The following is a 13,395-nucleotide window of genomic DNA, read 5'->3' as shown; positions in this document are numbered from 1 at the left end:
AATTTGAACATTATTAGACATGTTTTTTGGGCTAGCTAATTTTGTTGATTAAGCCTATATCACTTAACCAAACCCATATTTTATTACTTATTTTATTTATACTTTTTTAAAGATTTTGAAAATTAAAAATGATGAGCGATAAAAGAATGTTACACAGATTTATTAAAGATTTCTTATATTTTTTTCAACAAAGTATGTTTTTTTTAGTTAAATCATTTTATTTTGTTAATTGATTGTATTTTACTTTTTGATTTACTAGTTGATTGTGTATTGATTGATCAAATATTTGATTGATATAATTTTCTTTGTTAAATATTTTATGCTATATTTGAGTTGATTTACTAAGGGGTTATTAAGTAAATTTATTGGGGGACACCATAGCTCCCCCCTTCCCTTATATAATAGAGATCAAAGACTTTATATATATTCTTGTTAGGCCTTTAAAAGGAAACGTGACAATCAAAATATTCATTGAATTACGTAACTTCAAAATATAGAATAGGATGAGCGATTTAATATGATTTAATTATGATCAATGTTGTGATTTTAAATTTTTAATATGTCCAATAACCTATGTAATAAGATGTACATTAATACATTATAATCAACGGTTTTTTCACCATATACCCCTGACAAATTTTTTTTTGCACCGTATACCCTTTCAACTTTCCAAATTCATCATATACCCTCACTCTCAAAAAACACATTAACTTACCCTTTTGACTAACGGTGTTAGACTTCCGTTAGTCATTAGGCCTAATCTACTCTTAATCCTAATTAACTACCCTAAACCCTAAACACTAACCCTCTCAACCCTAAACCTAACTAACCAAAAAACCTAACCCACCCCACTAGCCCACAGCCCACCACCCATCCCCAACCCACAGCCCACCAAACCCCTCACCCTAACCCTAACCAGCACCACCAACTGACCCACCACCACCTGACCCCGGCAACCCCACCACCCCTGACCGAATTTTTCGCAACCCCCTTCCCTTTCCCCGGTAACCCCACCCTCTCCCCTTTCCACGGCAACCCCACCCCCCTTTCCACGGCAACCCCATCCCCCTTTCCACGACAACCCCCCCCCTCCGCTCCCGCGCATCCACCACACCAGCGAGAAACGCCACCACACTACACCACGCCCTTAACCCTCCCCCCACACCAACGAGAAAACAGAGACCGGCGACCCCCCTCCCACACCCCTGTTCCCCTTCGAAAAACAAAACGGCGAAGAATTCGAAAAACAAAGCGACGAAGACTGGCGAGAGGAGAAGTGGCTCCGGTGAGCCGAGGAAATATCGGCGAGAGAGAGGAGCAATGAGAGGGAGAGAAAGAAAAACGAGGAGGAGAAAGGCTCCGGTGAGGTGCGAAGGAGGGTGAGAAAGAAAAATGGTGAGAGTAGAAGAGGCGGGGGTGGGCTTCGGCGGTGGTGGGTAAAGGTGGGCGTGGTGGGCTTCGGGGGTGGGTTTCGGTGGTGGTGTATTTGGGGAGGCGGTCGGATAAAGGGTGGGGAGGGGTGCCGGGGTAAGGGGTGGGAGTGGTGGGGATGCCTGCTAGGTAAGGGTGGGGGAGTGGGGCTGGGTAAGGGGTGGTTAGGGTTAGGGACTTAGGGATTAGGTTAGGTTAGGGTTGGTTTAGGTTTAGGGTAGCTAATTAGGGTTAAAGGAAGGATTAGGGTTAAATGACTAACGCGTTAGCCTGCCGTTAGTCAAAAGGGTAAGTTAATGTATTTTTGAAAAGTGAGGGGTATATGATGAATTTGAAAAGTTGAAAGGGTATACGGTGCAAAAAAAAATTTGTCAGGGGTATATGGTGAAAAAACCGTATAATCAATGATATAAATAAGTTTAATTTTTTTTAAATAATACGTTTAAAATGTAAAATGATTTGCATTAATTTTAATCAATTATTATACGTGACTCGAAATCTTTATGTATTTCCTATTTGAAATTTTTTAATAAAAATTTAGATTAAATTAGAAAATTGAAAAAGAACGAAAGGAGTATTATTATGATAATGAAAACCAGGGGTGGATTGAGAGTGGGTTAAGTGAGTTCAACTAAACCCACAAAAATCCGTGAAAAAAAATCTGGAAAAAATACGCTACAAATTCATAAAGTAATGACATACATATAAATAACGCCTCCTTTTTATTTTGTTAAACAACTCTTGGCACTGTGGTTCAGAAGTCCCGTGTTTTTTCCTTAAGTTCCCATGTGCCACGAGATCAAGTCCCAGATATAACATTTTTTTCATTCTCTGTTTCTTTTACTTTTTTTGGCAACTCCCGTCATTCTTATTTCTCCATTGACTTTGTTCTTTCTTTTCTTTTTTCCCTTTTTTTTTTTGTTTTGTGTACTTTCTCTAAAACTGCTCTTGGTTTATTTGTTTTCTTTCCATTTTGAGTTTTTTGAATCTCATTTTTCTTTTTGTTTCTTTTATATGAAAACCCCAATTTATTGTTTGTCCATCACTCCTCTACTAATATATATTTATACTTGCTCGGTTTTGAAATAAGTAAAACAATTCTCTTTTTTATGTGAGAACTTTTTGATAGAAGTGTTTCACTTATTTCATAATGGAGGAAGTATTATTTTCTTTTAAATTTTTATTGCAAACGGTGGATTCTTCTTGTTTCTAATAAACCTCTTTCAAAATGTTCAATATTTTTTGTAGTCTTTTTATAAATATGTATTTTTGAATGCTAAATTAGTGCTAATTATTTGCTAATTATATTGAAGATCATTTTGTTCGTTCTAGAATAATTTGAACTATTCGTTTGATTTTATTTTTGTCTAAAACTGGTTTGAGCACTTTTAGTTTTAAAATTATTCATCTATCATAATATTGGTTTTCAAACATCACTTTGATCCACATAATTGATAAATGTAAGACAACAGATTAAATTTCTAGACACTGATAATTTATAATTATAATAAATACATCGCAATATTTAAATTAATACTTCCTCTATTTTGTTATAGATGCTACATTTTCCTTAAATGTAAATATCATAATAGATGTCACATAACATAAATGGATTCCTTTTAACCATAAAAATCTTAAAATACTACCAAAAAGTTGGTTGTCCCCCACATTCTCCTTTACAATACCCATATTTTTTTTCTTAACAAATTTTTTTATTTACTTTCTCTCTCGACCTTTCTTAAAAATCACACACTTTCTCTATGTAGCATGTATCAAAAACGGAGGAAGTTTATTTTGATCTTTTTTCTGAACGAATTTGAACCCACGCAGTTCAATTTCTGGATCCGCCACTGATGAAAACCTAAACTAAACCCTCAATTCATACCTAAATACCTAATGTCATGTATGCAATAAGTTTTATGAGGGTAGCATTCACATTTAACTTGTAGTGACGAACTCGACGCTCAACTGTTATTGCTGGCAAGCACTAATAGCACCCCCGCCCCACTCTCCATCCAATTATTATCCCCTTAAATCTTTTTAACTCACTTTCTTTGACAAAATTTTACTTCTCCTAAGACTTTAAGTTGTAAAAATGCTCTTGTAAATAAATGACACATGATTTAGCAAAGGATTCCTAAGCTTATATATAGGTAATTCTGTATATAATGTTGTGGGTGTTTAAGATGGTACAGTGTAGGTCTTTCTTTTTTACAATGGGTGAACTAAATACAATGAAAAGAGGAGTGATTAGCCATTCCTAGCCTTTAGGGCTAGATTATATGCGCTAATTTGAGTTCCTCTCTTCTAACCTTAATATAAGAAATGTATTGAAAACTACTTGTAATAAACTTAATTTCTCTAATAATTGAGTCTATGTTTTAGTTTGTTTCATCATTCTTCGTAAAGCTTAAACTACCTCCTGATTATCAGTTTTGATTATTAGGTCAGAGCATCCTCATTTCATGTCCTTTAATGCTTGCAAGATCGTATACGCCTTTGTTTGTTCCGCTGTGTTTGCTAAAAGTTCTAGTTGCATTCTCATGTATTGAATTAGGATTGATATTCTTCCACGCGCGCTATTGCTGCTTGTCAATGACTATTTTCTTTTCCTTTTTCCAAGCACATCAATTACTAGAATATGTGGCATACTGAAGCTTTTTGTACCCACTGTCCACACTGTTGTTGCTAATTTGTCTTCTGGATTGTGGTTATGGACGTTTTTCTCCTTGTCCCTCAATTTCCTTATGTTATCGTTGTACCTTCAACTATTTTGTTTTGTGAGCTCGATGATTCTGTGGGGATCCAGCTTGATTCCTTTGAAGATAAGTTCATTCCTATGAACCCAAATTGCCCCCCCCCCCCTCACCATGTTGATATGAACTCCTTTCTCATTTCCCTTCCTTCTTCTTCTCTTTTTTTCCTGAAGAGGTTGAGGAAGTTTCTAATCCAATCTTGGATTGGTAGGTGGTTCATTTGCATTGTTGTGATTCCCATTGTTGTATTCCATATTCTTTGAGTGACTTGACACTCTTTGAAGAGGTGAGAGAGACTGTCTATATGAAAATTACACAAGTTGCAATATGGGCTGACATTTTTTAAGTTTCTTTTGATGAGGTTATCTGATGTTGGAAACACATTAACCATTATATTCCATAAGAAGTGCTTCCACTTCGGGAAAATGTCTGGATTCCAGATGTACTTCAAGAACTTTGATTCCATTTCAGTGTTATCAATCCTGTTGTTGAGGAACCAGTAACCTGCCTTTATTGTAAACCTTTCTGATTTTTTGAAGCTCCACTTAATTTCATCATCCAAATACTCTTATGGAATATGTGTTGCATGATCTCTCTTGCATCTTCCTTGGAGAAAGTATTAGAATTTGCGTTCCATTCTTTTTTTTAGTCTATTAAATCTGCCATTACTACTAGGTTTTTGCGTGATGGATCGATCTCAGTATTAATGGGTTTAAGAAATTTGGTGGAGTTCCATCTGTCATTCTCTAGGTTAATGTTTCTTCCATTTCCTAGTCTTTTATGGAGACCTTCTTTGAATGAGTTGAAGGCTTTGAATAGACTACCAAAAGTGTAGGAGCAAACATTTGGTAAGGAATTGTCCATAGCCATTTGGAGGGGGTCTTTTTTGTATTTGGCTACATAGAGCTTATGAATTATGAAGTCTTTGTTCTTATGAATTCTCCAGGCTTGATTGAATAGCAGAGCTTTGTTTGCGTGTGGGATATTTCTTAGGCTCAGTCCCCCTTGATTCTTGTGTTTTTCCAGTACTTCTCTTTTTCTCCAATAGATAGGAGTTTTATCAAAAGCTTGAGGACCACCATAATTTAAGGAGAATAAAAGTGATTTTTTTTTTGTAGAAGATAGATGGAGATGATATGAGAGGCTAGGGAGGTGACAATGGTATGGATAAGAATCAACTTGCTTGCTTGGGAGAGGTTGAAAAACTTCCACGAAAAGATCTTATTTAATGTTTTTGTGATGAGGTTATTAAATTGAGAGGTATTTCTTCCGTCTACTTCCATGGGGCAACCAAGATAGTTTCCTATTTTTGATTTATTAATCACTCCTAGAGGCTTCCTCGTGATTTTCATAAACTTAATAGGCTTGTTAGGGCTAAAAATAACATGCGATTTGTCAAAGTTGATCATTTAACCAGACTTTTCGCAAAACATAGCTAAAACATTATTTATCGCCTAACAGTTCTGACGAGGTGCTTTAAAGAAGAATAACACATCATCAGCAAAAAAGAGATGTCTGATTTTTGGAGCATTTCTCGCAATCTTAAGCCTTTCCAGCTTTTTTTTTATTGCATTTGCATTAGATTTCTTGAAAGAACTTCCATATAAAGAATGAAGATGTAAGAGGAGATAGGGTCACCTTGCCTTAACCCTATTGATGATTTGAACACCCTTGATGGTTCCTCATTGACTAGAACTGAGTAGGAGATTGTGGTTATACACTGTATGATCCACTGAACCCATATTTATGGGAACCTCATTCTCCTAAGAATGGATTCCACAAAGTCTCATTTTATTCTGTCATACGCCTTGCTAAGCACGATTTTGAGAATTCCTGCAAAGCTATTACCACATTTTCTTTTCCTGACCCAATTTATGATTTCATGTGAAATGAAGCAGTTGTCTATCATCTACCTTCCCGGGAAAAAAACATTTTGATATTTATCAACCAAGTCTCCAAGAATTCCTTTCAACCTGTTTACAAGGGTCTTTGAGATGATCTTATAAGAGGAGTTGCAAAGACTTATAGGTCTGAAGTCCTTGATTTCTTGAGGTCTATCCGTTTTCGGTATCAGTGTTATGAAGGTCCTATTATGTTCTCTTAAAAGAAACTCGAGGAGAGAAATGCATTGACGCTATTAATGACATCATTTCTCACAATTTCCCATTTTTTTTGGAAAAAGATAGGAAGGGTACCATTAGGCCCTGGGACTTAAGAGGATTGGAAATGAAGCAAGCCTGTTTGAATTCCTTATTGGTAAAAGGGAGGTTCAAGTCGTCAATGTGATTTTTTGTTAGGAAAGGGATAAGACAAAAGGAAAGGTTTCATTTTGAGAAATTTTCTCACTACTGGGGATGTTGCTGTTAATAACTCCTTGAAGCTATCAAGGAAAAGCTTTTGAATTAGTGATTGATCATAACCCAGTTACCCTCTTTATCCATGATGGCCTTGATTTCATTTCTTGAAATTCTTCGCTTAACAATTTTATTGAGAAAAAGTCGATGTTTTGTCCCCTAGTTCGTCCCACCTTGACTTAGCCCTTTGTTTCCAATAGTCTGCTTTTTCTTCCAAATCACTCAACAATTCATTTCTAGTAGCTTGATCTTGTGTCGCATCTTGGATGGAAGTTATGTTTTCATCTTAATCTATAAGTTTATCATTAATGTCCTTCCAAACTATTTTCTTCTTGATTTTGTAATCCAACACCAATTTCTGATTCTTCTCAACGTGAATTGTAGTTTTCTTTGTAGAATGTGAGCCGAGGATCCTGTATGAGTTGATTCTCATTCTTGCATGATGATGTTAATTAACTCTACATGATTGAGGATCCAAGCATATAGTCTGTAAGGTCTTTTTTCTTTCTTTTATGGTTTTCTTGTAGGTGTAAGACAATGAGGCTATGGTCCGAAAGGAGAATGGGAAGATTCCAAGTTTGAGCATCTGGAAATAGATCCTTCCATTCTTTGTTGCTAAAAGCTTTGTCTATTCTCTCATAGATAGCCTCCTCATTGTTTTTATTATTTGTCTAAGTAAAGTTAACCCCATGATAAGGAATATCAATCAAGTTGTTATCTAATATACAGTCCATAAACATGAAAGCCCCTTTAATAATCTTCGATCCATCTTCCTTTGTTGCTAGACATGATAATAGTAAGGTTGTCCCAGATTGTTGTTCTTTGTGAGTAGTAAGGCAAACTGTAAAGAAAGGTGATAAAATAGTCATTACCAACCATATCCGTTGTCTTACAACGTTCATAATTTTCATATACTAGGAGAATTGAAACCACTACCTTCGGGGTCCAATAGAGAAAGAGGCCTCCCATGTTGTTCTCAAAATTATACCCCGTACACCCATGAAACCCAAGCCTACTGAAAACTAGCTCTAACTTAGAGATCTGGCTTTTGGTTGCCGAAAGAAAAATAAAGTCTCAATTATTAATACTAGTTGTGTTAGAAAGATAAACCCTAAAACTTGGGAGCTTAGATTTTTCAGCCCCCTACAATTCCGACTAAGTAGACTCATTCTTTAAAGAAAGGTTGTTGGTCAACCGCACCATTGATGTTTTTCTTCATTCTGTTATGTCTTTAGGCACGAGGTTGATTGCTTCTCCTAGAATTCGAGCTCTCTTCTTGTGACACTCCATGCTTTGATTGCTCCTCATCACTTATACCAAACTTGAGTATACCTTTGCCTTTGGGGTTCTTCTGAATCTTCATCTTTGTTGTTATAGACGCCTCATAGCGGTTTAATTCATCATTAGGGGGAAGATTAAGGTCAAAGGTATTTTGGGCGCTAATTATAATGGCTTCTCTTTCAATGTTCTCTAAGTGTTGAGAAAGAAACCCTGCTGCATTGCATGATTGGAGAAATGGTTGATTTGGCTCAATCAGGTTTCATGCATGGGAGAAATATCTCTGATAATATTTTGCTTGCTACTGAATTGATCAAGGGCTATACAACTAAGCATATCTCCCCTAGGTGTATGGTGAAAGTGGATCAAAAAAAAGCATATGATTCCATTGAGTGGTCCTTCCTTTCTTCTGTTATGGTTGAGCTTGGCTTCCCTACTAAGTTCTTAAACTGGGTCATGGCTTGTGTTAGCACTGTTTCTTATGCTGTTGTTGTGAATGGTGTTCCTAGTAGGCCTTTTAAGGCTAAGAAAGGACTCAGACAACGTGATCCCATGTCTCCCTTTCTCTTTGCTCTAGGGATGGAGTACTTCTCTAGATCATTGGGGAGTCTCAAACATATACCTAACTTCAATTTCCACCCTAGATGTGAAAGGCTAGGTATTACTCACCTCATGTTTGCAGATGACCTCCTAATGTTTGCTAGAGCTGACTCAAGTTCAGTTCAGTTGCTCTTTGATGCTTTCAACAAATTTTCTTGTGCCTCTTGACTTGAAGATAACTTGGATAAGAGCAACATATACATAGTCGGTGTTAATGATGAAGATAAGGCCTCTTTGCATCAGATTATGAACATTCCCTTTGGTAGCTTTCCATTTAGGTACCTTGGAGTTCCCCTTACCACTAGGAAGCTTTATTATGCTGAATGTAAAACTCTCATTGATAAAACAACTAGCAGGGTGCAATCTTGGGCTGTTAAGAAACTCAGTTATGCTGCCAGGTTGGTCCTTGTTCAATCAGTGTTGTAAGGCTTTCAACTATATTGGTCCCAAATCTTTGTTCTTCCAAAGAAGGTCATTAGGGAAGTTCAAAGAATCTGTAGGACCTTCCTATGGACTGGTCTTGATTCTAACTCAAGAAAGGCTCCTGTGGCATGGGATACCATTTGTCTTCAGAAAGTTCATGGTGGCTGGAACATCAAAGACATGATTATATGAATTAAGCTGCTATTGCCAAGCATTATTGGGCTATCAGCCAAAAACAAGATAGGTTATGGATCAAATGGCTCCATGCCTACTATGTAAAGAGAAATCAGGTGAGTGTCATGGCTATTCCTCAGAGATTATCCTGGTCTCTAAAGAAAATTTTGAACAGCAGAGCCCTTTTCCAGGAGTATAATGCTCAGTAGATGCTTAATAGTGATATATTCTCTATTAAGAATCTCTACAGATGTATGCAAGGGGACCATGTCAAAGTGCAGTGGAGGAGAATCATTTGTAATAATGGTGCAAGTCCTAAAGCTATCTTTATTACCTGGTTAGCTTTACATGATAAACTGGCTACAAAGAACAGGCTTCATTCTTGGGGTATCATTCCTGATAATCTATGTGTTCTATGTGGGCATGCTGCAAAAACCAGAGATCACCTCTTCTTTGATTACACTACTGCCAATGCAGTCTGGAAGATCTGTCTACAACAGATAGGCCTTGTTTATCAAAGCAGAAGTTTTGATGCTGAAGTTCAAATGGTGGCTAGCAGGAGCCACATCAAATCACCTCAAAATCAGCTATACACTATGTTCTTCACTGAGACATTATATAAGTTGTGGACTTATAGGAATAACCTGGTGTTTACAGGAGTTAAAGTTGATATCCTTAGTCTTTGTAAACAGATTATATTCACTGTTGCCTGTATATGTAATGATGATGTTAGGAGGCTCCTTATTGTTTAGTCTTGCTCAGCCTGTTGGGCAGTGTTAGGTGTTGTGGTCTATTCCCTTGTAGGGGATGTTTGCCTCTCTTTGGGCGCTTGACATGTTGATGTTGGTGGTTGTACTGGTTTTTTTTTGGTTTTCAATAACAACTTTGAATTGCCAAAAAAAAAAAAAAAAAAACTTGTTGATCTCCAATCTCTTTTTTTCTTGTTTCTTAGGCTTTTGGGGAGGGGTATTAAGATCTTTAACTGATAAAGAGGACTCTGAGGGTGAGAGGGGTAGGTTTAGATCCATTGGATCTATAGCAAAATCCCACTCTTATATAGGGAAATTCGAGAGAGCTGAATTGAAGCAGCTTTGAGAGTTGGGTGTATTTGGTGGAGTTTGGGAAAGAGAGTGGGAGTCTGTGGAGGAGCTTGTGGAATTAGAAGTTTTTTTGAGGGTTTTATAAGTGTTTTTTTGGGCTTGGGTTGACTGGACAGCTTGGTCCACCTCCTCAAATGAATCTTTTCTCAATGAGGCCTATTTGATAATTTTTCTTAATTCGTCCCAATCAGAGAACGAAAGACAGGTGGGCCTTTTTTTCCTTTTTTGAAAAGATGTGGTTGGGCCCTGTGGGTCCAATGTAGCTTCAAGAGTAGAGAATTTTGAACTGGGTCACTGGATATGGACTGAGTCAAAGTAGTAGTATTTTGAGAAGTAGGTCTGGCTGCTTGGAAAACTATTTCCATTTTTGTTGCTTGGCTCAGCTATGTGACAGTGGGTCTTTGTAAGGTCATGCTTTCATGGAGGCTAATGAGTAGTAGAGGTTCAAGCATGTTATGACAAGACAATGATATTTCGTTTGAAGGAGATTTTGGTGGGTTTTTAGAAAAGTTACGTCATCTTCCATGGAATATTCTGCAAAAGTGGGGAAGTTGAAGATGTTGTTGCTTTCAAGATAAGTATGAGAACCAAAATGGGATTAATGGTTCATTGAAAGGGTCGGTTGGAATGTAAACTCTGTCGTCTCAGTAATCAACACATGGTTGAGGAGGTTTGCAAGGTTTACTTCTTCATAATGGGGGAAAAAGGATATTTGTGGTCCAGTGTGTTTATTTCGGAAATGGGAAGGTGGAAGAAGGGTGGACTTTGCTTTGAAAAACCATATTTGTTTTCTTGGTTATTTTTGGTGGTTTTCGGAGAGGTGGGATATCGCCTTTGAGGGAAATGAGGTATAAATAGAGTAATGACTGGAAGTAAAGGAGTACTAATGTGAGAGTATTTTCAGAAGAACTTCTTTTCCTTGAGAGATATGTCAGTAAATAAAATCCGAAAACTCATTGGAAGAAGGACAATGTAGCGCATTTTGGATAAATGCTATAAGAGTTTACCTCAATACCCTTTTTTGTGAGATAAGGGTGGAATGGTAATCTCTTTTAAGCGCTGACAATAGCAGCAGCCAAGTCACTAAACGTACCTGCGAAACTCACTCGCGGTTCTTTTGCTTGGTAGTTGCGTTCTCCCTCTATCATTGCTCTGTACTTCCTTTTCCTCTTCAACCTTGCTTCCATTAAGGTAATACTAAACACATTTTTAGATGTGATTAATTTTTCTTTGGGTAGGTGTTTGGTTAGCATTGAATGCTTTTCCCTATTGTTTTTTTTTTGGGGGGGGGGGGCATACTATTGGTTGTTGCAGTTGATCCCCCTGAATTTTTTTCCTTGAGAACTTTTGATAAATGTCTTCTAAGAGTGGCTTTTTATAATGTTTTCAAAATTCTTTGTTTGTCTTCCTCTTCCTTTCATTGTTCTTCTTGCACGAGATATTATTTCTTTGCCAAAAGTGATTTTTTTTCCTCTTGTTGTGTGACGTTTCTGTTGGGAGGTCCTCAATCTTCCTCTTAAGGCTCATTAAATCATTTTCATCTGGTTGTGTTTCATCATTATTTTGTGGTTGATTATCATCCCTTGCTTGGTATTGCTCATCTTGAACAATGTTCCTCAAGTCTGGTGACCCATATGAGTCAGACGAATCGCTTGTATCTGTGTTGTTCTCATCCCCTTCATCTTCTGGTATAGTCTATTCTGAAAGACTATCCCCTGCATTGTCCCTCTCCCATGAGTAGTCTACCAAATTTACATGAGTGGTTCTGTTTCTTTCTACTCTCTTCAAGCCAATAAGTTTATTTGTGAATAGTGGTATGAATGTTTGAGAAACTACTGGTATATCCACTCCTTGGCCTATATCTTCCATTACCATTTCAAAATGTCTTTGAGCGATTGCCATGGGCAACTTACATCTTGGGCATTTGTGCACTATTCTTCCACATTTGGTGCAAAAAACAAAGATTCCTTCATATCTAGAGTCGACCCACTCTCTAGGTCCTTCTTACATGTTGAGATAGAATCCTGGGACTAATGGGTTGTTAATTGGTAGTACTACTTTGGCCCTAAGGAAGTCTTTGAATCCTACATTAGTGGACTCATTATCAAAGTGTAAGACTTTACCTATTTTGTGTAATGCTCTCCTATGTGATTTGTTGTAAATGAGAGGAAGACCCTCCACTTTGACCCAAATTAGGATTTTTAGAAAAGTATGGAATCTATATGAGGAGTAGAGGGGAGCATTTCGTGAATAAGCACAAGGCTCCTTGGAAATTTATTGAGCATATGTATACAAGGTTTTCTCTATCTCTAGCATCTGTGCATAAAAAGGAGAATAATTTTCCAACTTTTTAAACCTAGATATCGTCATGTGTTGTCCAGTTTTGTGAAACCCAATCTCCAATTTGATTTTCTGCAAAATCCCTTAGATCTTTAACTTTCCCGATTACCGTGTTGTAAAGGATGTAATCTTCTTGTGTTACGGCATTTTCTTTTTGTTTTATTTGTATCCCCATCCTTCTTAAGTTGCTTTCCTCTTGTTCCTGTATAAGGTTGAGGTTTATGTTTTGGGTATTTAGGACTTCCATTCTAGTGATACAGAGAGAACTACGACTAAGCGTGAGTTGTAAGATGTATCAGTTCTTGTGCATTTTTGTTTGGCTTTCTGTTGTGGAAAATTGTTGAATTGAGGTTTTGTTGTAATCTGGTAAATTATTTTGGTGTTTTTCTAGAGAGGGGAATACACCACGAAGAATTTTCTATGGCTTCTTGACTTCGACTTTCTTTGCCTTCCTCTATGTCTTTCTCTCTTGACCCATTAGTAAACTGGATTTGGACAAAAAATTTAGAAAAAACTCGATTGATCACCGTGTGGGTCTCGTTGTTACCAATTACTAAGATGTCATTGTCATCATTTTGGTACCAAAACATTGTTGATGTTCCTAAATAAGAAGACTGAGGGAGTGGTTTTTTACATTTAAAAAAGAGATAAGTTGCATGGATGGATTATAAAAGAAATATGTTAACTCTTAATTATTTGAAAAAATTGATAGGAACCGTTCCAATTATTGACGTCTCGCCATTTTCAGTCCCAACTTTTGATATTTTTTTTCAGTGATGCCAACTTTGGAGTATGTTTTCAGAAAACAGTCCCCATTGACTTATCACCGGTTTAACCGGTTAAATTTTAAAAAAAATCTTTCGCTAGTCTTGCCTCCTCTATCATCCCTCTTTCTCTCTCCTCCTTCCTCCCTTGCCACTTCCATCCCTACCGGCCACC

The sequence above is a fragment of the Beta vulgaris genome, chromosome 8 (assembly GCF_026745355.1).
Source record: "Beta vulgaris subsp. vulgaris cultivar EL10 chromosome 8, EL10.2, whole genome shotgun sequence".
Taxonomy (NCBI): Eukaryota; Viridiplantae; Streptophyta; class Magnoliopsida; order Caryophyllales; family Amaranthaceae; genus Beta; species Beta vulgaris.
The sequence above is the reverse complement of the archived record's forward strand: the minus strand, read 5'-3'. Positions refer to the sequence as shown.